This window comes from Falco cherrug, chromosome 4, assembly GCF_023634085.1.
Source record: "Falco cherrug isolate bFalChe1 chromosome 4, bFalChe1.pri, whole genome shotgun sequence".
In the NCBI taxonomy this organism is placed as follows: domain Eukaryota; kingdom Metazoa; phylum Chordata; class Aves; order Falconiformes; family Falconidae; genus Falco; species Falco cherrug.
In genome coordinates this window covers 3,675,997-3,702,190 of record NC_073700.1, presented here as the reverse complement: position 1 = coordinate 3,702,190, position 26,194 = coordinate 3,675,997, and the positions used below count along the sequence as shown (strand labels likewise).

The 26,194-nt window shown below is 38.3% G+C and overlaps 1 protein-coding gene across 4 annotated transcripts in view; it reads left to right on the top strand.

The window, feature by feature from the left end:
• The first annotated feature begins 16,456 nt into the window (after positions 1–16,456).
• RAF1 (Raf-1 proto-oncogene, serine/threonine kinase) overlaps positions 16,457–26,194 on the top strand; it is a 44,184-nt gene continuing 34,446 nt past the window's right edge. Inside the window, exon 1 of one of the 4 annotated variants that reach the window (XM_014284344.2) lies at positions 16,457–16,607. The gene's annotated coding sequence lies outside the window, so the exon portion shown is untranslated. Of the gene's footprint in view, positions 16,628–26,194 lie in introns of all 4 variants that reach the window. The other 3 variants (XM_014284345.3, XM_005444404.4, XM_014284343.3) reach the window with 3 other exon arrangements.

The following is a 26,194-nucleotide window of genomic DNA, read 5'->3' as shown; positions in this document are numbered from 1 at the left end:
AATGGACATTCCCTGTTACTGCCTTGCTGCTTCAAAATTTTTCCCAACTGATGCATTTCCACTAATGAAGTAATTTTGGTGTTCTTGAAAATCTCTCTCACGTTTAACTCAGCCTCAGAGCTGGTAAAGCATTTCAAATCTGCTTAAGTACATTTCAATTACTCACCTAAGTCACTTGGTCACATTTCTGGTAAAGCCACCATTTGAGCCCTTCACTGCTTTAAACCCAATGCCTTTGTAGTTGTTGCTCATTATAATCTAAAAATTGCTATAATATAGTTTTAAATCTTTTTATTGTGCATTTTATCTTAAAACAACATTATTTCCTTATTAACACCTAGCTCTATGGAGAGAATTAAATGGCATAAAGCTTGAATACTCAAATACTCCAGAATAAAAGAAAACTGGAATTAATGGAGCTGGATAATAAGAGTGACTTCAACAACCAGGAGCTATGACAGTCTCCAAAGCCAAATGAGTCTGCTGCTGAATTTCACAATGGTGTTACGATGTGGTAGAAAGAAAGATAAAGCACAGTTTATTTATGGGCTAATTTAAATTCAAGACTAGTTCTAGAAGATGGACCTGGCAAGTTATGTGCAGTTCATAACAGGGCTGCTTTTTTGTTTTGTTTTTTCTTAAGGGAGATACTAAAACTTGTTTTTTCTTTTCCAGCCATATTCCATGCTGGAAGGAGCAATGCTCCTCTCATGTGGTTTGAAATATCCAGCCACTTGGCCAATGATCTCATGCACCAGGGCATATGGAATGACGCTCTTTGCTTGCGTTAGTGTACTAGCACACTGCATACAGCTATCAATTTTCTTTCACCATTCACAACTCAGGACTGTGGTGTGTGTTTTCCAATATATTCTAATAGAAATCTTGCAAGCTATTTTATTTTCTTTCTGGCTTCCTTAGAAATGTTTTACGATTATATTTTCAATAAGGTCTTTACAAAATACTTCAGACTTGGGAAAACTTCACATATAGCATGTTACTATAGGAGTGCAGGTTGGCAAACCTGAAATGTAATCAGCTGCCTTCTGCTGCATCTCAAATTTCCTGGGTACCTTTATTTACAAGAACATATGGTAGAAAAGCAAGAGACTAAAACCCATTCATATTTGGGAAGTGATGAACCTCCTTCATGAGGATAGAACCTCATAATGGGGTTGCTTAACACTCCCATATCTATTTCTGTCCTTGAGCAGAAGAAATTAGGTGGTTACATGATGATGCATTTAATGCAGAGTAACTTTGCCAAAACTAAGGTCTCACCTGTCACTTCTGTGCAGTGCTTTGTATTGCTGTGCCAAGGTTAGCAAGAGGATTTTTCTACCATGGGACGCTGATGTAAGCATCCCATGCATACAGACGAATGCTGCCCTTGACCTGATTCAGTGCACTAGGGCTAACCTTTTTGCTGGTGATTTTCCTAGATTTTCTCCAAATATTAATTTTTCATTTTGAAAAGAGCAAGGATTTATTCCATGTTCACATTACATCACTCCATGTGACTCCTTCTGTGGCTATTTTTGTAGCCTGTGGTCATATCACTTAGTTCCTAGAATCAGGATGATAAATTTTAACACTGAACATTTATTTAGTTAGTGAACTTCTGTATTTTTTGACTGCAGAGTTCCTCATTTTACTTTTTTACTTCTCTTTTGAGCCTGGCTTTTCTGTAAACTGTTTTGTTTACTATATTGGGTGGAGTCTGCTATACTTTCCAGAATACCTGCATGGGAAAATGTTATTTCTCTTTCTTCCCTTTTTTTTTTGGTTTTTTTTTTTTTTTGTGAGTAGTCTGGGATGACAATCCTGTGTGCTTTAAATTTGCTTTTTGAAAACACTGCATGCTTTTCTTGGCAACACAAAGCAATGTTAAAGTGCTATGCATACACACAAACTCTAAGACCACCATCTTTTTGTACATTCTGTGTATCTTAATACCAGAAGTTAATACCTCAGATGTTTCTTTAAGATATACCTGTCAAGGATTTCCAGGTTATTTGCAAATTTTTTTGTAAATACAGGAGAGGTATTTTTTAGCCTTCAAACAAACCAGATGGTATTTCTGCTTCACTGCAAAAACTTTTCTAAGTATTTTTATGTCATATTGCTACATTTTTTTCCTCCAGTTTCTGGGTGTCAGAGAAACAACTGTGTGTTTATCCTACTTAATTAAACAAGGGTCAAGCAAGGCAAAACACGCACTCTCCAGAATTCTGTGAGGATTTTGTGAAGGAACAAGAGCATCACTAAATCTGAGCCATAATTTTTCTAAAAAGCCTAGGCAGTCCTGGATCAAGACTCTGACAGCTATAGAGCATTTGGAGAATAGATCTAGATCCAAATCTTGTGTCCTAAATCCTTTTCAAATTAGGAGATGCACATGCTTTACACTATAAGTAATATATATCAACAGATAGATTACTTATTCTTCTTGGTCAAACTGGAATTAGTCAAACCCTGTACTTCCAGCACATTTTGGGGACAGAAAATCTGCTTATTTGTTATTTCAGTAACTGGACTAAGAGGAAAGTAATCAACTGGCCATTTAGAATGTAAGTCAAACAAAATCAGATCAGCACAGATTGGAAATATGAAAGGGATGAAAATGTCTTGAAGCTACTTAACTGAGATGCTGTCACTTCAGAGTGACAAACATAATATTTTTATAAAATTGGCTGCATTTTGTAAAAGTAGAAATTAATTTCAAAACAACTGTATACATACCTTTTTGGTGGGAATTTTCTATGTAATTCTATTGTACTTCATGTACTTGCTACAGATAATAAAATATTAAGATCTATATTTTAATATGTCAGAGAGACAAGTCAGTTGAAATCTGGTAACGAAGTTCACAGATGTCTCTGTGTGGCAGTCAAATTGTAAGAAGTCTCATTACACAAATGGAAAGCACCTGCTTTGTAAATTAGTTCTAAAATTCTCCAGTTGTACCCTGTCAATAGGGTACATGTTCTGTTTTAACTGTGTTCTGTACAATACAAAACTGAAATCTGCATGTGCAGGAACATTTCAATATCGTTCAACTCTAGCGAATCTCCTGTAGCTGTTTGTGTTTGGCAGTATAGTGAAACTGCAGGATAATTATTGCCAAGAAGTAAAGATATTGTTGTTATACAGTAAGAGTTATGAGGGGAAGTTGTATAGTTGGATATTGAAACAACAGACTGCCGGCCTTTGGTCCTCAAGTTTGTTCCCTGCCTCCCTCATTAATTCACCATGTGCCCTTAGGGAAATCAATCTCTGCTTTCATTCTGAAGTAACAGCTAAAAGGATAAAATGCTTGCAGGTGATTTAGAGGTTAAAGATGCTATTCCAGAGTCTCAACATAATCTACTGACTCTTAATTAAAAAAAAAAAAACAACCAAAAACAAACGTAAGGGATTTTTCCCTACAAACCTAAGAAGGATAAACTGCAGAACAGAGAACACTATTAGCTGCAAGAAGTCATTTGTCAAAAAGTGTAAGTTGCTTCTAAATGAGCATGTAAAAGCCCTTGGCTCTGGTATTTTAAATATAAAATCATAGTAAAAGTGAATACAAAACCCAAAAGGCAACTTACAGAAAGTATGAAACTATAAAAGACTTTCAGATGCACAGAAATAGAAAATCAGCCTCTAATTCAGGAAAACCTTACATTGATTGCTATAATATGGGAGGCCATAGTAGGGGGAGACCCTTTTTTGTTTGTTTATGGCATTCTACCTAATCATCTGTCACTGGATTCATTGTGGTTTGTGAAGTGCTGTGAGAACCTATGATAGGAAATGCCTACGAATTCACACCAGAATACCTACTTCCTGCGTTTGCCTAATACTTATTCAAATCTATCTTCAGTCCCTAAAAGATGACAATATAGGCATGGGAGAGATACTTGTCTTATGAAAATAACTTCATAGTTCTCTGTCATCCTTTTATTTTCCCAGCTGAGGAGTCCTAATCTAGTTAATGCTTATCATGTAGAATCTGCTTTATATCTCGAAAAATCCATGCTGCACTTTTCTGTTCCTCTTGATTTTATTAAACATATATTCTGGCACAGGATCAGATCTGCATGCTGTATTCAGAATGTGGGTACATCCTTAATTTATACGATGCAATAATTACTCTCTTCTGTTTTGTGTTCAGCTCTCATCCTAAATTCCTAACACTGCTTCTTGTCTTAACCATTGCTGAGCTGAGCTGGCATTTCTGGGGAGCTATTCACAGTAAATCCCACATCTCCTTATCTGGTTGACAAGAGCTAAACCAGAACCCCTTACTGTTTACATACCCATGTAGGCTGCCTTTTCCTAGACTGTTGCTTTGCATTCACTTGCATAAGATTTAATCTACTATTTCATAATAGAACATTGCACTCTTTCAATGTATGTGTTTTAGTCTCAAGCATCTTAAAAAATTGTGTTTATCAGCCAACTTTCTTGCCTTTCTATTTTTTTTAATAACCTTGTGAAGAAGTCATATGAGCTTTTTTTCAAAGCAGACAATATATGTAATCAAGAGGTAAATTAATTATAACACGTGGAATTTATGAACAGACAAAAAACTAATTTAGCAACTTCATCTCTGATCGTATATAATAATATTGCTGGTTGTGTCTGTGTGATAAACGAGTAAGAAGGAATAGCCTCTGAGATGTGCTTTGCATATACAAAAAGATACTTTTTCTGGGATCAGAGTTTCTAACTACTCAGGCTGCAGCTTCACAAGCTAAAGAACTGGATCTGTAGGCTGTTGCCAAATGGGGAGATTCCAGTCTCTGTATGCCTGCCTCACCCACCAGTTGGGCCTTCCTGCTCCTTCCCTTGCATTGATCAGGAAGTGCTGGGATTGTTAGATTACTCATGAAAACATAAAAATCTGACTCACCATGCGGTGTCATGACTGCTAGATCCAGTGTGAGAGAAGGGGCAGAAACGTGCAGCTGGGGTGGAAAGGGGGAAAAGGGACTGCCCCTTTGGCAGCACTATGTAATTAGACTGTTACCTGTATTGTGAAATGGCACCTAAGCCCTAAAGCATAGTGATGCTCCTAGTTTCTCTTCAGAGGAAAAACCTGAAATACAGAGAACTTAACCAAATCCACAGTCTTTCTCCACGTGACAAATGTTCTGATGCAATGTGACGCTTCAACCCTAGACCAAAAACATGAATGGCTTCTCTGCATTATCATACCTGTGACTTGCTTTGAGCACACCATCTCTGATTGTTATGCAGGTTAGTACTCGTGCTGCTTCTGCTGGAAGTGGAAGCTTGTGTCAAGAAATTATATTTCATTAGAGAAATGTTCATTTTTTGGCTTAAAGACTGACTCAGTTAAATCTGATAGCGTTTAATTCTAGTAAGAATAACCTTCAAAAAATTTTTAGCCTCATTCTCTAACTTCTATGAATTGAAAATCCCCCAGTAACCTCTTAATTATAAATAGATAAATGCAGTTGGCATTCTCAGTGGGAAAACATACTGGGTGGCATATGTTTAATGCAGTGCAGGTGATGCAACAACTTTGGAACTGATGGCAGTAGTGAAGGCGGGGGAGGAGAGGACTGTATGAAGGTAGATAGCGATTAAGGCTGCCTGATAACAGTAGCCTTTTTGCTGTTTGTTTACTTTTGTAATATCAATGGGAAATCAGAATAACAAGTTCAGGTTAAGCAGTTTAGACTGAAGATAAATGCTAATGTAACTGAAAGCAACTGTATAGCATATCAACAGCTGCTTCAGTATGACATCCTGACATTCACAACGACATTCATTTATAATACTGTTGAAGCCCAAGGGTGTTATGCCTTGTAGTAAATAGTTATGGTAGGAATAGTATTTATTCAGCTTGGTGCTTTGCAAGTTTTCTACTGCATTAAGTTATCGTGGAAGAATGATTCTATGATAAAAGTTTTCTAGAAACTGCTATTCTTTCTTTTCATTTAATGAGGAATGTAGTATTCAGTGTGAAAACTACCTATTTTCATAAGATAATAATTTTTATTTTTAATAATTTACATATAAGATTATTTAGAATACTGCTCAGCTTTGGCTACCTAGCATTGTATATCCTTGTCAAGTCTTCTTTTATAAAAAATTATTTTCAGTATTTTTTTTTAAAAGACTTTTTAGGTCTCTGGCCCAGAAAAACGATGGAATTTACTTACGATTATCAAATTATCAAATTCTACAGTACTAGCTACTTCCAAATAGTGCTTTCTTACCAAGAGCTGGAACTGCAAAGTAAAGGTAATTAGAACACGTTGGCTTTTTGCCAAATTCCAAGGTAGACCTCCTTGGCAAGCATCATCTCAAATGTTTCATGTAAGTTGTTCTACAGCAGTTCCATTTCCCTCTAGGAAAAGCTATTTTATGGAAAGGGAGTCTTAGCCATCCTTACTTCTTGACTATTATATTCTTTACTGTTCTATATCACTACGCAGCAGTAGGATATTTTGTTGTTAATTCTTTCCATTACTCACAAAGCCGCACAAATATCTTGGAGCTTTCCTCAGAGAATTCTTAACTTCCTACAAAAACAAGCAACAAAAAACTACCAGGAAAAGTAACCAGAAGATTTTTAACCACTTGGGTCTATTTCCTATCCTTAAAAGAAACTAGGATTTTCCACATTTAAGTTAAATACTGAAGTGAATTACATGGCCTGTGCTAAACTAAATAAATCTATGATCTATGACTTTACATGAACTGTATTGTGTCAAATATGATAACAGTTCCTATTTCTTACCCATACTCAAAGACTCCCTAGGATTGCTACACAAATTTAAATTCTTGAATATGCCTGCTTTTACCTTTTGGTCACATAGATGTGAGCTTTCATTGTGTTTTTCAAATATATGACCTATCTGCCATCACTCCTTTTGATAAATGGAAGCTTCTTTAATCCCATATTTTAAATACGAAATACTGGCTAACACATGTATACAATAACTCTAACTTTGCATTTACTGTGCTAACACTCACTACTCCCCTCCAACCACCGGAGGAATTGGGATATATTGTAGTTTCAGATTTCAATACTTTGAATATTGCAAGGACAAACTGTTACACTTATGGTAGTGCATGATGCTAAAGCTTTGCACTGATAATGTTTAAATACTCCAGGCTGCTCTAAGGTGTGGTCAAATGGAAACACAATTGTACTAAGGCTTGGCACATATTGTTATATGTTTGTGCGTTTCAAAGTAATGGCCCACCTTGCAGAGAATCTGGAAGAAAAGTGGAATGCCAGGTGCATCTGGAAGAGAGAATTTTTCTTTCTTATAGTCAATGTACTAATGGGGAGTTTACTAAATTTAGTAAATCCTGTCCTCTGATACTGACAGGTAATGATTTATTATTTTTTTTAATCCTTAGGTGTTCTAAGGTTATGTTTGGTTTGCATTTGTTTTGTTGTTGTGTAGTTTGGGGTTATTTTAATCCCATATCTCAAAATTCTATGCTAAATATTGCCTTCCTACATATCTTGGAACTATATGAAGATGGGTAGGAAAGCACAATTGCAGAAGTTAAAGGGCGAAGTGTAGTGATTATACATAAAATTATAAAAATAAACAATCTCAGTAATATGCTTTACTGTGATAACAGTAAAAATCTGAGGTTAGATCTTTGGTTTCAATGAAAATACCCTGAACTCCTCTAGATATAAACAAAGCAGGTGTGAAAAATTACAATATATTTAATTTATAATAATAGATAAGGTATTCTATATTACAAATATTCTGGAAACTTGCTTATAAAAATATGCAATATTTATTTTGAACAAAACTGTGTCTATAATCACCAATACTTAGTTAAGATTAAGTGTAACTGACTGTAAACAAAGCCGAGAGGGGTGGGGGGGAAAGACAAATAATTTTGCTTGCATTCTTGTCAGCGAAGAGCATGACCCTACTTGAAAACTTGATAAATCAAAACCCATTACTTGGAAATAACTTTGTTGCTTTGTACTGAATGTTTCACCCAAATATTTAGTTAAAATAGCTAATTTTGAAATCTGTGATCCTGAAAGCTACAAAAAGTCAGATAACTTGCCCAAGAGTGCTGGGTCAAAGCATCTGAAGACTGCATACACAAACATAAGGTGTCTTTGTCATACTGTTTCTTATTCGCAATATGGACTTCACAAGAGGAGAGAGATATCCACCTTAGTTTATTTTCAAAATACAGTCTTAAAAGAGGTGTATCTGTCAAGTATGTCCTGGGGAGATGTCTCAGCAACTGATCAGATAGCAATAATGCTTTTGAGTTTCACCCTCCTTGCCTCAGGAAAGATTTAACTTTACTTCAGCTACAGAACCATCATAAAGCACCACTGACCCTATACTACTACAAGCAGTACTCTGTTCAGTATTAAGGTAATAGCATGACATATATAGAAGAATTAAAATAATGGTATATTGAAGTCATCAGACACCAAGTTGGAATTGTAGGTAAATATATATTATACACTGGCAACTAGTATTTGCTATTCCTTTCCCTCCATTTAACTTCATATGTGTTAGGGGAAAACAAAACCAACTTTTTTTTTCCATTTCCTGTCTGAAAGTTAGCGAACATAGAATCAGGTTACTCTAACTCACAAAGATGTTAGCAACGCTTACTTTATGAAAAACAGGGCTTTAGTGCCCCTCGGCCCTGCCAAATATGTCGCTTTTTTTTTCCTTCAGCCTTACTATCAAATAAAAATGATGTCTCAACAATAATGTTTTACCAGTTACTTGAGTTCTTATGTCACTGTTCTGTTTAGATGAAGTGCAGAAAAAAGGCTTACATAATTTGTTGCTAATAGAAACTTCTGTCTCCACCAGAAATAAGTTTGAAGTCAAGGAATGTCAGAACAAATTAATCTGAATACATCTGAGTATTAGATATACATCTTGAAGGTATTAAAAATACTCAGGTAGAACCAGACATGTTGATACTCATTTCTCTGCAATTGCTGAAAGATTTAACAAATCTACTAACGCATACTAGAGTTTTGCAGTGAGGCATAGCAATAGACTTGTATGTTTGCATTCCTTTGACCTGATGTCTTTGCTAATTACTGTTCAAGTAATTTAGTTGTTTTGCTCACAGCATTGTTTTGGGTTTTATTATCTTGCAAAAAGAAATGAAAAAAAAAAAGTTCTTACAAAAATAAGACCAAAAGGAACATCATTTTGTTTTAGAAGCTTTAAACATAATTAAACTGACTTTTCTGTTGGAGAAAAAGCATATCCTGATGCATATAATCAATCCGATTACAATTTCATTTCTTAGATGGGACAGCGGTAACAGCAACAAAAAGCCTTTAACAAATGACATGAAACATCTGACAAACATCCCCTGTCTTTGTAATCAGAGACTAAATTAGCCATCTACATAAGCATTTTTTTTTAAAATAGCATTACACTGGTGTATCATCTTGCAGAGCTTCATGTGGTGAAATCTACTGATGCATCCTGCTGCCGACAAGAATAATGCTGATAACCTGTAACAGAGATAGGCTGCATTAGCATATACTGAAATTTTCACCGATGCACCTTAGTTTAGTTCTGAAATACTACGAAGCAGCATGCTTTAGACAGATCTGTTATGAACTTGCACAGCTACGGAGCTTAATCAGCTTAATAACAAAATCTTCAACTGTTGTTATATTTTCATTAGTACACTGTTTCTGAAGTTATGAGCTTACAACATAATTCTTAATTGTCATACCCTTCTAAGCACAATTTGCTATATATGACATTTGAGGTACAAAGTATCAAAGGCTAGCTAAAACACGGGCATATTGCCAAAGGTAATGTATGCCTTTGATCACTTATCTTTGTTTATCTGAATCTTTCAGATGAACTTAAAAGACAATGGATAAATAGGCTTATGTTGAAAGCCAAATAGGTTTTTTTCTTACTTTGCATAGCGCTTTATAACAAATCCAGTAAACGAGAGTTCTATTTCTCTTAGTACATGAAGGTATGCACATGGCTAAAATGGACTTTTAGTTTGTCATCTTGCTTGGTAACTTGAACCTCTCAGTGATGCCAGGTGTTTATAACCTTATACCTATATTCTAATTAGTGCAGTTTTCTCTGGGAATAACAGTGCTGGAGAGCAGCTTGGATAGATATGCTGGCTAGACTGCTTTTGATTCCCCTGTCTCTTAGAATCTACCTTTGATAAAAGCAGAGTGTGATGTCAAAAAGAGCGTGTTTCCATACACAATACAAATACATGGCTCCTGATCGAAACTATTGAAAAAAAAAAAGTTTGGCTTTTTTTACAAAGAATCACAACAAATAAGAATTAGAAAAAGATAAAAAGAAAACTTATAATTTTTTCTTTTGTTGCCTATCATCCCTTCATATGTTTTGAACATATATACACGCACGCTCAGGTATAGTCAGGTACATATGTGCATGTACACACATCTTCCTATTTTACTCTGTTGCTACTAATTCAGTACTCGGGATTCTTCACAGAAAACTGAAATTTTGCTGTCACCCTAATGTACATTATGACAATAAATAACTTCTAGAGAAACTAAGTACTGAATGCAGTTCAGTTACCACACACTAAAAATTCTCCATGCACAGGAAAAATAATGCATAATTGAGGTCATGCCAAATCAGATGATCAGTCTTTTTATGTAACTCTGTATCAGGTATAATAAAAATCATCTCTAGCTGAGCAATTATGTATTCAGGCTAGGTTCTAAAAATGTTTTGTCGGGAAAGAGCCATTTATGCTTTCTTATTTTTAAACTGTAGTACCTAGCTCTGAATAGATTTTATTGTGGTTAGACTTTTTCAGAAAGTCAAAATAAACCCAATAAACCAGTTTGGTTAGGTTTCAAAAATAGAATACATGTATAAATCAAAGTGCTGTATTTATTGTCTGTGAAGTAGGAATGACTGTTCAAATAGCCGCAAACGAAAGCCTAGATTTCTTTCCCTCACCCCCACCCCCCGTGTTGGAGCTCCAGTAATGCTTATTCAGACAGAGTATTAATTCACTGTGCAGGTGGCACCCACCAGTTCAGCATCTCCACATTAAATTTATAAAACATTATTCTAAAATGATTTCCATGCTTCGATATTCTCAGTATATGGTGGTATACTAGTTGACTCAGTACATTTGTCTTCCTAAGTTCTGTCTGTGACGAAAGGAATGTTACCCAGATTCTCAGCCTTCCTATTGGGAACATAACTGCTATCCCTCCAACACATTTCCAGCTACAGGGGAAAACCACAGCTATGGTTACATAGTAAAACACAACTATACTTGTCACACACAATTTAACAGAGATCACTTTGAAACCACATGGCTGTAGTGATATTTTTATGATTTTACTTTTTCAGTCAGCTTGTCCTGCATGTGCAAACAAATGGGTTGCCAAGGTCTATAACAGTAAATGAGTCAAGCGCCGTGGCCTGAGTCCTGAAACAGGGACAATTGTCTGTAAGCAAGACCTGTGCTTTACAGCTCAAGTTTCAAAGTTATGACCAGCATTCTCACATGTCACAACTTTGTTTCACACTAGAAGAAAATTAAATGTTGGTAATATGTGCTGCAAATGCGTAACTAAAATTCAGGACAGCAACTTAACTCACCCTGTCTGGGGAAGAGTGTGAGAGAACTGGATGGGGTAGTGCAGTGCCTCTGAATTTTCCTAGAAGCAAATTGCATTGCACTGAAATTGGAGAACCCGAAATTCTCTGCTACACTGCATGTAACAAGCCCAGAGACACTGGATATCTATAATACCATAAATTACAGCAGGAACATATGGAGGACTGAAAAATGGTAGAGAGTTTGTTGGAAATTTTAAGAATGTTTCATGTAAGATTATCAGTGATCAAAGGCTAATGTAACTTTTTTTTTCAGTAAGAGATTATTGTTTACTGTTTGCAGAGCTGTTCTCTCAGAATAATTTATCTATTACTGCAAAGCTTAATGAAATCTTTCAACTCTATTCTGAAGTGTTCCCACACAAACTTGTATTGAAAACCTATTGCAATTGATGTTTTATTGTTAAGTTTATATAAGGTCAACCCAAGAACCATGTAAGTATGAATACCTAATAGATGGATTATAGTATTAGAGATGCAATCGATTCTAGAAGAATATACAAATCGGTAGAGGATAAAAGCCCTTGACATTACAAAGAATTATATATGGTTTTAGATAAACATGTTTCTTAAATGAAAGTGCTACAGCAGTAAAAAAAAAAAAAAAAAGGAAAGGAAAAAGTAAAGATACTAAATTAAATTTATATACAGAATGAAGTGGTCAACAAATCAGGGAAAACATGTCTGGACTTTTGCGGAGGCAACTATGGCACAATGTATTCACCTCAGGTAGTGTGTTTCACAAGGTGTGTGCATGTGTAAAACACAACAAAAGAAACTGCATGATAGCTCTTGGTAACTGCCTTAAAGCACTTGGCTTGACCTTGGAAGTAAATAAACTGAAGTGAATTTAAAAATATATGCTGTTATTATTTCATGATTCAGTATCTGTGAGGTTTGTATCAGACAGCCCATTCTGTATCATGAAGTACATGATTTAACTTTACACTGAGACAAAGGTTTCCTGAAGGAAATCCTCGGGGGTTGGAACCTGAGGATACACAAGCCTGTGCATCCCTGTCTCATGACTGACTGACCTCCCTTGAGTTTTCTGAGTGCAGGAGCTGCTTAAACTTTGGATTTGCTTCCAGAATCCAGCCTTTCCAGGGAAGTAATGAAGTCACTACATCTATAATCTATGACTGATGACAAAGACTGAAGCTTTTGAAAGGCAGTGTCTTTTGTGTTGTGCCTATGAGAAGTCAGGTGTTATTTTCAGAAGGAAGAGAAAGACTCCCAAGATTTAGTTTCACTATTCGGCTGAAGAGATGCCGAACAGAGTGGAGGAAGGTATGCACCGTAGCCAGCCCAACAGTAACCACATTTAGTTCAATATGGATAACAGAAATAGTTGAAGAGTTTGTGCAGGATAAACCAACAAAAATAATTAATGTGCACAGACTGTGCTACATTTTCCGTTCCAGCAAAACAAGTTTACTGCTTTGTTAACAGCTTCATATATAAGATGTCCTATTGTTGCAATACATGCAATTTAAGTTCTACAATATATGAAAACCCCCATATAAACTACAAAGTTAATTCCCATCTCTCTTTGATCACTGCAGTGACACGGGGAAATAAAAGTCTTTCAGCTGAACTACAAAATATAAACAGCTTATGCATCTTCATACTAATAAGATATTCCTTATTTGGAGTACTTCTCTTGTCGGTTGCTGTTGCTTGATTTGTTCAAGGCCAGTTTCTCCATGGCCTCTGTACATGGGACTTCTTTTGTATCTAACTTGAACTAACTTTCTGCTAAGCAATGATCTCTTACTCAAAAAGAAAAAAAATTCTTAAGGGGAAAAAGATAATAATTTATAGCATATATCAAAATAACATGCAGAAGTACAATTCTTTGAATGTGGCTCAGACTGAATAACCCTGGAGAAAATGGCAAAGTTTGTCTCTAGCAACCTTTGGCTTGAGAAGTAACGGAGTAGTATTTCATACCCAAGCTCCCATAACAAAGTGTGTATATACATTTCTTATTTTTCCTAGCCAGCATTACACTCCTAATTATTGCTACTCATTCCTGTGCAGCTTACAGGTCTTTTAGGTACTAAAGATACAATTAAGGTTAAATGATGCCACTTAAAACATTTTATATTTTTTGAGACTCCCCAAGTAACCATCATTAAGTAGATAAGGAATAATAAATATTGCACAAAGCAAACTGAGCCGTAACAAATAAGTAACAGGTTTAAGGTTTTACATGCTTCTTTTCAGCAGGCAGAAAAGATGGTCACTCAGAATCATCCATCCCATTTTTAACTATGAGGAAACCGAAGTCTGTGAGGCTGGGATGGCTTTGCCTGTGTGACACTCCCACTGGATGGAAGGGATTTCCCAAGTCTACAGCCACTAGACAGATTTGCCTAGTATCTCAAGATAATAGTTACTGTCACTAAGTTAGCCTGCTCTAAAGCCCTACTGGCACTGGTTCTCATTCTCTTTCTAACCATTCCTCAGGCTACTGTTTATGCGGGGGGAAAAACCACTTCAGATGGTAAATAAGTACGATTTGATTATATGCCTGGAGAAATGGAGGTCTATTACCTGGACATTCACATGTTAAACATATTGTAAACCCAACCACTAAACACAAACAGAAAACAGATCAACTTCAGGAAGAATGCTAATAATTTTCAGTTTATTTTGCAAAGTTTGTTCAATTTTTGTTTCCCTTCTACTTTAATGCTGTAATGTTTGAGTTTCTTTGCTTGGTTTCCTTGTTTTCTTTTCATTTCTTGTAATTATTGTATTTCTTTGCATGCACTACATTGTTTAACTATCTGAGACTTGGCTTGCTTTCCTCTGTATCTGTGTTCATTTGTTCCATAACTACAATCCTTGCTCCTTCTACTCTTTTAAAAAAAGTTTAAAACTTCTATGACAGGCTTTCTGTCAAAACAACCTCTTCCTGAGGTGGTTATCTCGTTTTCTTTCCTTTTTTAAGCTTTTCATAGCATGTTCTCACTCAGATTTTATATTACAAAATTTTAAGCTACTTTTGCATATTTTATGAAAATCTGTACCTCTGTCTGCCATTATTACATGGATATGCTTAGTTTTAAGACATGTGAATATTTATTGTACACACTGCTTTGAAGTATTTTGTTTCTCCCAGACCAACTCTCACAGATACATGGATAATACTCCTGTTAAAGTAATGGAAAATGTGTCTGTGCATCAGAGGACTCCTTCAGTTTAAATGTGACATTTAAGAGAAAAGCTACTCTCTAAGAATTTGAAAAGAATGATTCATGTTTTACGACTTAATCTTGGTAGATAACGCCTTGGTCTGGGTTTGTTTTTCTGGGTTTTTTTGGAAGGTCTGAGCCTGTGGCTATGGGGAAAAGAAAAAGAGAACAATTGATTTTCCTAACAGAAAGGTTGAAATCTCTGTGTGTTTGGCTTGTAAGAGTGCTACAAAAGGTCAGTTAAATCTTTCTTATAGCAATATCCTCTAAACTGAAGGCATTACTACACTGATTCGAATAAGTGGATCACTTCTAGAATGCATGGGAATGAAGTACCCAATCAGAGTATTATTGTAGAGACATGGAAATTACTGTTTCAGCCTTCTAGAACTCCAGGTTGCCATCCCTATTTCAATCTCCTATTACTTGGCAACCACACCTCTTCCTGGAGGGCACCAGTAGCTAAAGAATTTGTATGCTTTTTTGATTTGGTGCTTAGAAGAGGCAAGCCCAACAGTGCTGCTTTTTTTCTTGCCCTTGCTATGCCTCCATGAGGTTAATGTGACTTGAGTTGAACTCAAGCATTGGTTTATATCAGAATAAACCTTCTTCTGTAGAGAAATCCCAAATAAGGCTGAGAGAATTTTGCTGGAGGCTCTTTTTAGAGAAGTGCTTATTTAATTAACAATTAATGTAACTTATATGACTGTAAATGCAGTGTACGCCCTCTAAAAACAGTTCTAGGAAAAATGTTTTACTTTGCAATGGCTATCCTTACAAGTTTTGGTTTGGGATGATAAACTGTTTACCATTTAACATGCAGTGCTGTACATCTTCAAAGCCTGACCTAAAATAAGGTTAGTTTGAGATGCACCGGCAGTAAACCACACCACAGTCCTTCAGTATCTTCACTCTCTCACGGAGGCTGTGCTGAGCTACATCCAGGAGAGTCTGTCTGACAGCTGCTCCCCATCTCCTGCAGGAAAACAGGCTGCACGCTACTTTATTTTATTGTTTCTCCCTAGATACCTTTCCCAGCAGTTCACACCCCACCCCTCTCAGCACGTACCGCCTCTGGGGAATTTCTGCTTGTTCCCCTCAGAAACAGGGTTTGCTTTCCAACAGGTAAGACTGACGGGCTCTACTCTAGACGTGTGGCCGAGGCAGGTCACTTAATTAAGCCGATGCCCCCACTTAACTAATTGTCAAACAACCAAGAGATTTAGCCCAGGCAAGGCGGCGCGGGCTTGAGGAGAGACGACTGTAATACCCGGCTAGCGGCAGCGCTGAGGGAAGGCGGTGGGCGGCCCCGGCAGGGCCCACTCCAGCCCCCCCGGTGCAGCGGCAGAGCTCAGCCTCCGCCTGCAGGTCGGTGCCCGAGAAGGGACGGAGGAAGAGGAGAAGAAGAAGGAACGGAGCGGCGAGAAACACCTCACCTCCCGCCGCGCCCGGGCCGAACACCCCACAGCGCCTCAGCCGCTCCCGCCGCTCCCAAATGGCGGCCCGCGCTGGGGGCGGGGGCGCGGGGCGGGCGCTATCGACTGCTCGGCGCTCCACGGCCAGGCCGAGAGGCGTGGAAGGGGAGGACGGGGAAAGAACGGGAGACAGGCGAAAGGGAAGGAGCGGAGTGCCGAGAGGTTGATGGGCGGAGGATAAATGTCTCGCTGAGTGTGAGGCCGCCATTTTAGATGAGGAACGAAACGAACGGCGCCGAGCGGGACAGGAGCCTGGAGTGAGCCGTCGGGAGAGCGTGACATAGGTAGGAGCGGCGTTAGGCCGGTGAGCGCCAGAGGACACGGCGGGGAGCGAGGGAGGGAAGGGCTGCCCCTTCGCCCCTTTCTCTTCGGCTCTCCCTCCCTCGGTGCTGGCGCCTGGAGCGGCGCCGGCTGCTCCCAGCGGCGGCTCAGCCGCGGGCGCGCTGGCTTGGCCGTGAGGGAAACCAGCGCCGGGGAGGGCGGCCGCCCGCCTCCTGGCAGGGAGCGCGGCCGGAGGAGGGGGGATCGGCCGGCTCCGTGCCTGCGGGTCGCGGCTCGCCGTGGAGCCCTTTGCGGTCGGATCGCCTGTGCGCGCCGCCTCCCCTCCGCCGCCGGGGCCGCCCTGTCCTCCGCGGGCTGCCGCCTCCCGAGGGCGGCCCGGTGCCGAGCAGCCCGGGATGGGGGGGCCGAGGCCCGTCGCGGTGCGCCGGGTCAGGTGGGAGGGGGGTGTGCCGCGGCCGCCGCCTGTCAGCGCCAGCGCGGAGCCCCGGGGCCGTCCCCCGGGGCTGGGGGTGCTGCGCGGCCGGGGCGGGTGTGCCCTGGGGCTGCGGCCCGGCCCGGTGCGCCGGCGGGCGGCATGAGCAGCGGGCATCCAGCGGCACCTGGCACGGCGCCCTGATGGCGGGGGGGGGGATGCCCGGCCGGGGCTCCGCTTGCTCGGCCTCCCGGGTCTGCAGGTCGCTGCTGGCGACTTTGTCCCCCCTGCGCTTCCAGCGGGGACTCCCGAACCTTTCTGCTACTTTGATCCACCGTCTTCTGAACCGAGAACGGAAAATGCGTTTAAGTTATATTAGCATAACTGAATGCTTTCTGCTTAGGCGTTCTTCAGTTCAAACTGCTTCCTTGATTTTACTTTTTTTTTTTTCCGACTTGGATTCAGTTTAAAAAAAGACATCTGAAAACGAGAATAAGATTCTTTAGTTTCTTGATTTCTTCTAAATTCTTACCACTTTGCCATGCGGAGTCGGTGTTACTCCAGAGCCAGGGCTTGAGGATTGCACTGTTTCTGGACTCTTTTTATCTGCAGTCTAAATGTACACACAAATAACCTGCCTGTGCTAACAGCAGCAGTCTCTCGTCCGTTGTTCGTCTTGCCTATGTCAGGCTAAATAACTTCTGTGGATTTTTTTTTTCCCCCTCCTTAGCCTTTAAGTGACATCCATAAATACAGAGACCTTACCTGGGACAATGAGACCTCAAAACCAGTTGTAGTGGAATTGCTACAGTACAGTGTGTGTTCCAGATGCAATTGTAGGTTGTTGTAGGTATGCAAAACGTAGAAGGGTCTGTAATAGAGTAAAGCTAAGATTCTTCCAAAACTGAAGCCAACTTAAAATACCTGAAAATAGTTTTGCACAAAAGACTTCACAAATATTTTTTATTTTAATGCTTCTGAAAAACTCAGCTCCAGATATTGCCTAAAGGATCACTGCATTGTGTAAAACTAGGATATAATTTGAATGGGCATTCTTATCCTTTAGGACATGTCTGCAGCGTTGGTGCAGAAGAAAAGATTGAATTGGTGAATGTGAGAGTTAATTTCACAGTTCAGCCAGTTCGGTTAAATCTGTTCTGTGGACACCCGTTCAGAATGGAAGTGGCTTTAATTTAGTTTTTCCTAATGAAAATTTTCCATAGGTAAACCCTAAGGCTATAATTAATCATAAAAAAGGTATGGATCTGAATATATGTTCGTGAAATGGGTGAGTGATTAATATGGTAGGCAATTTAGTCTTAGATTATTAAATAAGAACTGAACTGGTTTACTTGGGTTGGAGCAGTGGTGCTTTCAGTAATCTGGAATGTGTTTTTCTTATGGTTTGTTGCCATACTTAATATCTTCAGGACTGGCTGACTTATTGTGCAACACTGCTGACTAACCTGCTTTGAAAGAAAATTTGGAAGCAGCAGAGAAGATACCTTTTTTTTTTTTTTCCACAGAAGATGTAAAACTTTTTTTTTTTTTTTTCAGTTGAATGCCTTTGGTGTTTACCTATAATTTTCCATTTTTTATTCTTTAGCAACAAAGTCTATTTAAATTAAATTACTTACGAAGTTACTGCTGTCTCAGGGCCTGAACTTACTACAACTTATTAAAATAACTCATATTTTATAAAACCACAAACATGACACACGGAAATCATTGGTCAGCATTTCTTGGTATGCTAAATCAGCACTAGTTTCTTCTGGGACATATATTTCCCTCCTCCCCCCAGTTTATTTACTTGGCTCCTTCATTGTTGGGAAATCAGGAGTTGGGGAAAAAACCAAGTTTTCCTTGTTTTCTGTCTTTGAAAACAAATTAAATTGAGATGATGGGAGCTTTTGGTTTGAAAACTTCTGTAGGAGATGGGAACTAAAAGCTGTTGTTTGAATTATTGTGTATAAATAAGTCTTCAATCAGTTTCAAATGCAGAAGTTGTGCTAATTCAGTTTTGTGTTATAGATACAGGAAGTTTAAATTATTTTTATATTCCTAGTAAAGTTAGGAGAGCAAATGAACTAATAAAGTCTAATTCAATGCAGCAATGCAGATTTCTATTTGAGTCTTTGATTTCTGCTGTCTTTCTCTTCCACGACACCTTCAGTCAGTCCCTTTGTCACACTCTTGGAATATCTCTAGCACCCCTCACTTCCCCATCTTTGCTCTTGCCTTACTTCAACACCCTCCAGAGTTCGTTCCCCGCCCCCCCCCCCCCCCCCCCTCCTTTCTCTCTGTTCTTGTGTTGCTTGTCTACCTTCTTGGCCTGCGAGGTGGGCTAGAGGGAGGGTTTTCTCTTGGTTTGGTTTTGTGAGGTGGGGATGCGCCCCATGCAGCGGGCACACCACAGGTTTGTGCTGTGGTGCCCCGGCTGATGAAGAGGCTGGGAGAGCACAGGATTGATTCTTTAGTACTTTGGCTCCCTATTTCCATAGCCTGTGGGAATTTCATATTTCTGACATCTCTACCAAACTGTTTAGTTGAAATAAGCTAGTACGTCCAGGAGTTGCTGGAGGAGAGGCAGGACAGCTGGGTGGCATGGTCATGTAAGACCAGTTGCCTAGGAAACAAGGGTAACATGTTTTACTGCAGTTCAATTTCCAAAACTTCAATACAGATTCAGTTTGAAACAAATGAATAATTGAAAATTATGATTGTTTTGTAAGAAATATGTTCCTGGACTGTCTTCTAACGTAAAAATGCAGGAGTATAAGGACTCTGTAATTGTGTGAAGAGAAATAAAGTCAGCATTTTATTTCTTGTAAAAATACTGAATTGCATAAATCAAAATTGTCTTTGGAGAAGTAACAAAAATTGCCAAAGCAATATTAAAACTTGTGGTTTAACTAAAATTTCAAGCATGGTACTTAAGCATGATTTCAGTAAGTTTTACATAAGTTTAATTTGTAAATGAGCAGACATTTACATCTGCATTGTACCAGTTTTGATTGATTTTTGTGTAAATGCTTATGCAAAACCCTTCAGTATTTTCTGGTATGAAGTACATCCATTGTGTATTGAATAAGGTTGTGCAAACATTTTGTCAGCCCTAGAAGTTAATGGAAAGCGGAACTGATATAACACTAGGAAATCGGGTAAAAATGCCAGTTTTATGACAAATTTAGGAGGTATTTTAGCAATGAGCATGCATTATTAGCACATAAGTTTTGAGACAGCATGAAGTAGATACACTTACTCTGCAGGGGTAATACAGATAGGTATTTAGGGTTAGTTTTTCTGAAAAGAAGGTCTGTTTTGGGCAAAGTTCTGTGAATAATTCTCAGTGCTCTGTTGGCTTTGCTGTGTACGCTATTTTTTTGTAAACAACAATTTTGCTTTGAAAAGCAGCTGGCGCACGTTTATCCCTTTAGTGACTTGAATATTGTGTTTGTACTATAAATGTCATCTGTTTCACACAAAGTTGATTTTATTGCAGCAGTGTGTACTGACCTTTTACAGTTTAATAGAATATGGTCATCTTGTGTACCGACATGCTGCAATGCATACAGTAGATGAGGATAAACAAAGCACTGTTCTTGAGTCATTTGGAAATGCGTAAAGCATTTTCTTGGTAGGCTTCAGAGCTAAGAATTATAACTGATAATTAATAAACAGCATGTTTACATAAGTGAGTATAATTTTTTCAGGGTTTTAAGTGACATAGTAAATGGAATTGAATTACCTATTTTCCAGGGGGTTTTTTTTGCTTGCTTATGGGGGATGACAAGCTTTTTAGAGCTAAGGTTGTAATGTAGAAAACCTCTGCAGTTGTGTAGAACAATACAGTGGCTAATGCGGGTCACTGGGTTTGTTTGCAGTTGCAGGTGTGTCTGTGTTCTGCCATTTCTCCTATACATGTTCCAAATGTATCCTGCACACTTGCGTAAATGAAGCAGAGCAGTTGCACAGTTAAATCAAAGCTGATTGGTTTTAACTTCAGGCAAAAGAATTTTAGAATTGCTTTGCAAATAATCTGTGCATGTGTTAGAGTCTGTAAGTAACTGCCTTGTTTTCTTTGCACTATCTGAAAATCTGCAGATAGGACCTGTATCTCCAGCTCTTCTGATATAAGCCCCTTTTTATGTTGTTGTTGTTCTCAGTTTCATTGCTGTGTGGAATCACTTCACTTGCTGTGTTGTGGCTCTGCAGATGTTGGGTTGATTACTGTAGTGGTGCCTGTTTTGTCTTACTGCTGCATTACATTGCTTCATTTCAGATTTCGGCTTATGTTGCATACTTGCTGTTCGTTTGACCCTAAAATATTTCATTTCTGACAAACAGCTGACAAAAGGGTGTTAATTAATATTGCATTCCAATTGAAATACGTAGTATCGGTTAAGAGCGGTTGAGACATCTTGTATATTTTTAGTTCAGGAGCTAGAGGGAGGTTGCTTCACTAACTTGCAGCTGGGTGTGGCATGGGGTTAACCATATTAATTAAAGCTGGCTCAGAGGTTTAGACTTTAAAAAATGGCTCAGAGCCCCCATTATAGTCCTCTCTTACATAATTTTTTTCACTAGAGAACAAGCTAGAGTTTTGAAAATGAGTATTTTAGGAACACAGAGATGGACAAACTATCAAGAGGGAGATGCAAGGTAGCATGCAACTGGAAGGAAAATGTCTTCAGTGCCTTTGTAGGGCTAACGTTTAGGTGTCTATTGAGAAACTTTACTATATGACTAATCTTCCTTTTTCTTTTTCTGTAATGCCTTTTATTTTGCTAGTCATTTGCTTCCAGTATATGTCCCTGTCAACTCTATTGCTAATTTGTGCTAGTTTTTGCCTATTCTACTTTCTTGTGCCATTTTCAGTTATTTAAAAGTGTTTGATCAAAGTCTGGTCATGCTTTGAATTTTTTCTAGTCATCCTTTCAATCTATGAGCATACCACAAAAGGCACTGTGCTCTTTACTCTCCTGCTACCTGTGGAAGAGATCAACTGTGTCTCCCCCCACTGTGACTGCTTGTTGGACAAACAAGTAAATTATCATTCTGTTTCCTTTATTCTGTAATTTTCCCTGTGTAGAAGAAACCGTGTGAGTTTTTTTACATAAGAGTTTTTTGGTGAAACTGAAGGAAGTATAGTGAAACAGGTAAAGATACATGTACCCCCTTCTGTTTGCCTGGAATTGTTACAGAAATGTGGGAACACAGAGCGGTGGTCCTGCAAAGTAATGTCACAAATGCAGGGAGGGCCATTAGACTGGAAGCTTCAATGGTGGCAGTGTTGTGTGGAAGAAAAAACACTAATTAATCATATCTTAATTTTTTTTTTAAAAAAATCCTAATTTATTCCCACCCAAAAAATGCTAGTTACATTATTCCCAAGTGATTATTATAGAAAGTGCAATGTTTTTATACATTACTTGTAAAATAAAGAGCAAGGTGGATTTTAATTCCACTTAATGTGGAGATGAAAGAACCTGTAGTTAGCTCTCTAGCTTCCAGTTGAAATGGTGTATTTTGATATACAGTAACAACTTGGTGGTTTTTTTTTTTTAAACTTTGTTTTAGAAACTTTGTTCTGAGTCTCACTGAAAGGTGATCAATATTTATCACATAAGATGTGACTCCAGCTTCAGATTCGGTAAAACCTTTTAGAATTCCAGAAGTTCAGAATTTACCTAGCAATTGTTCATTCCAAGATTACTGTCATGTTAATATTTTCATTAGTTTGATAACTTGTGATAGAATTTGAATTCCTTCAGGTCTGATCTGTTTCATAAGCCCATTTAAAATTTTTATCAACTCTTTATTGGTGCACTTATTGTTCTATGGGTGGTTTTTTTGTAAAACCTGTACTGTAAAAATTAATGCATTAAGTATGGCAAATGTGTCTGAATTCTCTCTACATTGGAATTTACATGAGACCTATATATATTTTTCTTCATATAGACACACAGTACTGGGGCCACTGTGTCAAATAAACATTAAGGAGAGTTAAATATGTTAATGATCATTCAGTATTTCTTAGACTGAGGGGGAAAAAAATACAGTAGTAACTGTGCAAGTGAAGTGTGCTGCTTTTTTATAGCTTTCTTTTCCCTCCCTGTCTCCCTCTCCAGTAACATTGGAAAGCCATGTCCAATCAATACCCATCTGTAGGCATGAGCAGGCAGAAACCTGTTTGTGGTGTTGAAGATGGGAGGATACTGGTTTCCCTTGTACCTAATTAGAAAGCTAAGCAATTTCAGCCATCTGTAAGTCAAACTGCTGGCAAAGGAGCATGAATTTCTTCTAGCAAAACACTTCTGTCTTAATTTTGATCGCTGGTCTAACAGTTTTAAATGGTTGTACTGTGAGAGGTTATCTTTATGTGGAAACGTGGAGGAAAAAGTCATCTAGAGTTCAGGTGCTAGGGAGTGGTTGGTCCAGGCTGGTTGGAGTTGACGGGGTACGTTTGCAGAAATGGGCCAAAATGGGTTCGTCAGAGGATGGCACATGCATAGCTGTGAGAGAATGTAGTAGGTTAAGTAGCTTCCAGAGCATGTTGCCGCCAAAAGAAACAACAAAGTGTGCAAGCCTCTAATTTTATGCTGACATTTAACAAAAAATAAACCGTATTCAGAATTACATCATTCATCTGCGTTAAATGCTTTAGAAGCAAGTATAAAGCTTACACAGGCAATAACAGCATGCTGAAACAAAGTGTTCATGTCGGTGATACAGTGGATTGATTTCAGCTGAAAGTGAGTTCCAGAGCTCACTCTTAGATTTCTCAAACCTTTTAAGTTGACTGTGACTTGTTCCCTGGCAATCAAGAGGTTATAAAAAGAGAGCCAGCTGATGTTGCAATCTAAGCGCTGGCCATACAGTGGAAAGACTCTCCTTTGGCATGTTCACTAGTGCTATTTTTACCTATTCCAGTAAGATCTGCCCTTGTGATGTTAGCTTACAGGACAGTACCTGGAATTATTTTGTTTTACAGAAGTGCTGTGTGCTCTGAAGAAAATTTTCAATAGAATTATCGGGCAGATTGAGACTAAAATTGTCTTACATTTGAAACTGTATTTTCTTTTGTCACCACAAATAATACTGCTGCTGTAATTGTGAGAGATTCACTTTTGTTTGCATGTTTTATGTCTGGCAGAGGATTTTTTTTTAAACTTGTTTCCTTTGTATACTGAGTGTTTTGTCTTTCTTACTTTCTCATGTGGAGACATTAAAAATCACATTGCCTATTTAAAGACGGAATTAACAGGAATAAGTGTAGTAGTAGGTTTTTAACATAACTTCTAAAAAAACCTAGCTGATCTTGGTTAAATTTAAAGTTGATGGTTCCTTTACACAATAGAAAATTAATTTAATACTGTTTTCTGCCAGTGACAAAGTACTGTAACAAACTGATAGTAGTAAAAATTGGAGGAAACAGCAAGAATGCTGTAACAGTGTAACACTAGCGTTCACTGTAGAAGTATCACACATAGGATATCACATATGCAGATGTATGGCCATCTGAATCACAGTGCTGAAATGTCTAATGTTTGTGACTACCTAGTCTTGAATACAGTATTGTCCAGGGGTATTTTCTAAAACCATCAGCATCTAGTTCAAAACTGAGTTGGCAACACTGAAGCACAAACGACAAACCTGTAATTTTAAAACTCTTGTTTCAAACTCTTGTTCTGACTATTTGTGCAATTAGGTGAATGTTTGTAGCAGAACTTCTAATTTTTTCAAAAGCAATGCTGAAGTGTGATCAGCGATCAACTTCTGTGAGTTCAGTGTTCCCCGTACAGAACACCTGCTTCCCTTTCTCCTTCTCTTGCACTGTGGAGTATCTCAGGTGGAAATCCTGCAAGTAGGCAAACTTCCTCCAGTACAGAGTCGTTTTCTTCTCCCTTGGCTTTGCCATTGTCTTAGGTGAACAAATTGCTTCTCAGGTTTAATTGAATCTCACATCTGCAATAACAGCTGGTATTTTTGTCAACTCTTTTGCTTCTTAAACCCCCCTTGTACCCAGTCCTGTTAGTAAATACTCTTGCTGATTTTTTTTCATTTATTTCTTATCTGTCAAGAAAAATAATGTGATTTTTACTCCCTTAACAGCTGTTGCTTTGGCTGCAGGTAGAAATACTGTACCTGCTGCTTCTTTAACTCAGCATACTTGTTCTATGCTATGCTTTCTTGATTTTTATATGAGATTCCTTTTTCTTCTGCCTGATTCTACAATAAAAATGCTTTGTTTTCAGTCTGTAAAACCTCTACCCCTCCCCATCATTTTTCTCACCTCTTTTTCATCTAAAATTTTCCATCATACTGACTGGATTAAATTTCTCAAAGTTTGTCCCAGACTCTTTTCAGCTCAGTGTTTAGCTCTTTGTTTTCCTCAGAAACTGGTCTTTACAAATCTCTTGACTTCTTAGCTAAATGTGAGGATCGTAACTGTAGCTTTGTTTTTATCAGTTTGCTAGTAGTCAACCTAGCTACTTTGAAACCCCACACCCACTATGCCTATATTGGTTCCTATGAGGATGTCTTTCTCTGGTCCTCTGCTTATTCTTATGGTTCTTACTGGGGTTTTTTTGATCTTCCCTATTTTTCTGTGCTCCGTCCCCCACATACTTTCTGGTCACATCACTTTCCACACCTTATTTTCCTCAGTAATGTAGTCTGTTAAAAATAAACAAACACCACCTACTCTCCCTTGATTGAGCCTGGATTATTTCCTAAACATGTCATTATTGCTGATATATGGTTGTCTTCTGTTAAAACCAAAGATCTTGGCTTTTCCTCTGGTCTGCAAAAGACAGAATTCCTTACTGCCTTCTCCCCAGTCTCTCTGCCTATCATTTTGCATGATGGAAAACATAGTCACAATATTTTGTATATCACATTCATAAATGTTTGCTGTAGAGGGGTATGCAAGTTAGTAAGTAGGGTAAATGTACAGTTCAGGCTCTAAGTAGGTTTTAATTTTAAAATTACTAAGTGGCTCAAGGTGGAGATCCCAAAGTATTCTTCCGATTTCTGATTAGTCTTTGAGAGTTTGCTTGGGTAAAATCATTACAGCGTTTTCTTTTTTTTTCTTTTCTTTTTTTTTTTTTTTTCCTCTGCCTGCTCATTCTAGGAATGAGGATATTTCTAACCAAAAGTGAGCTAGCAATGCAA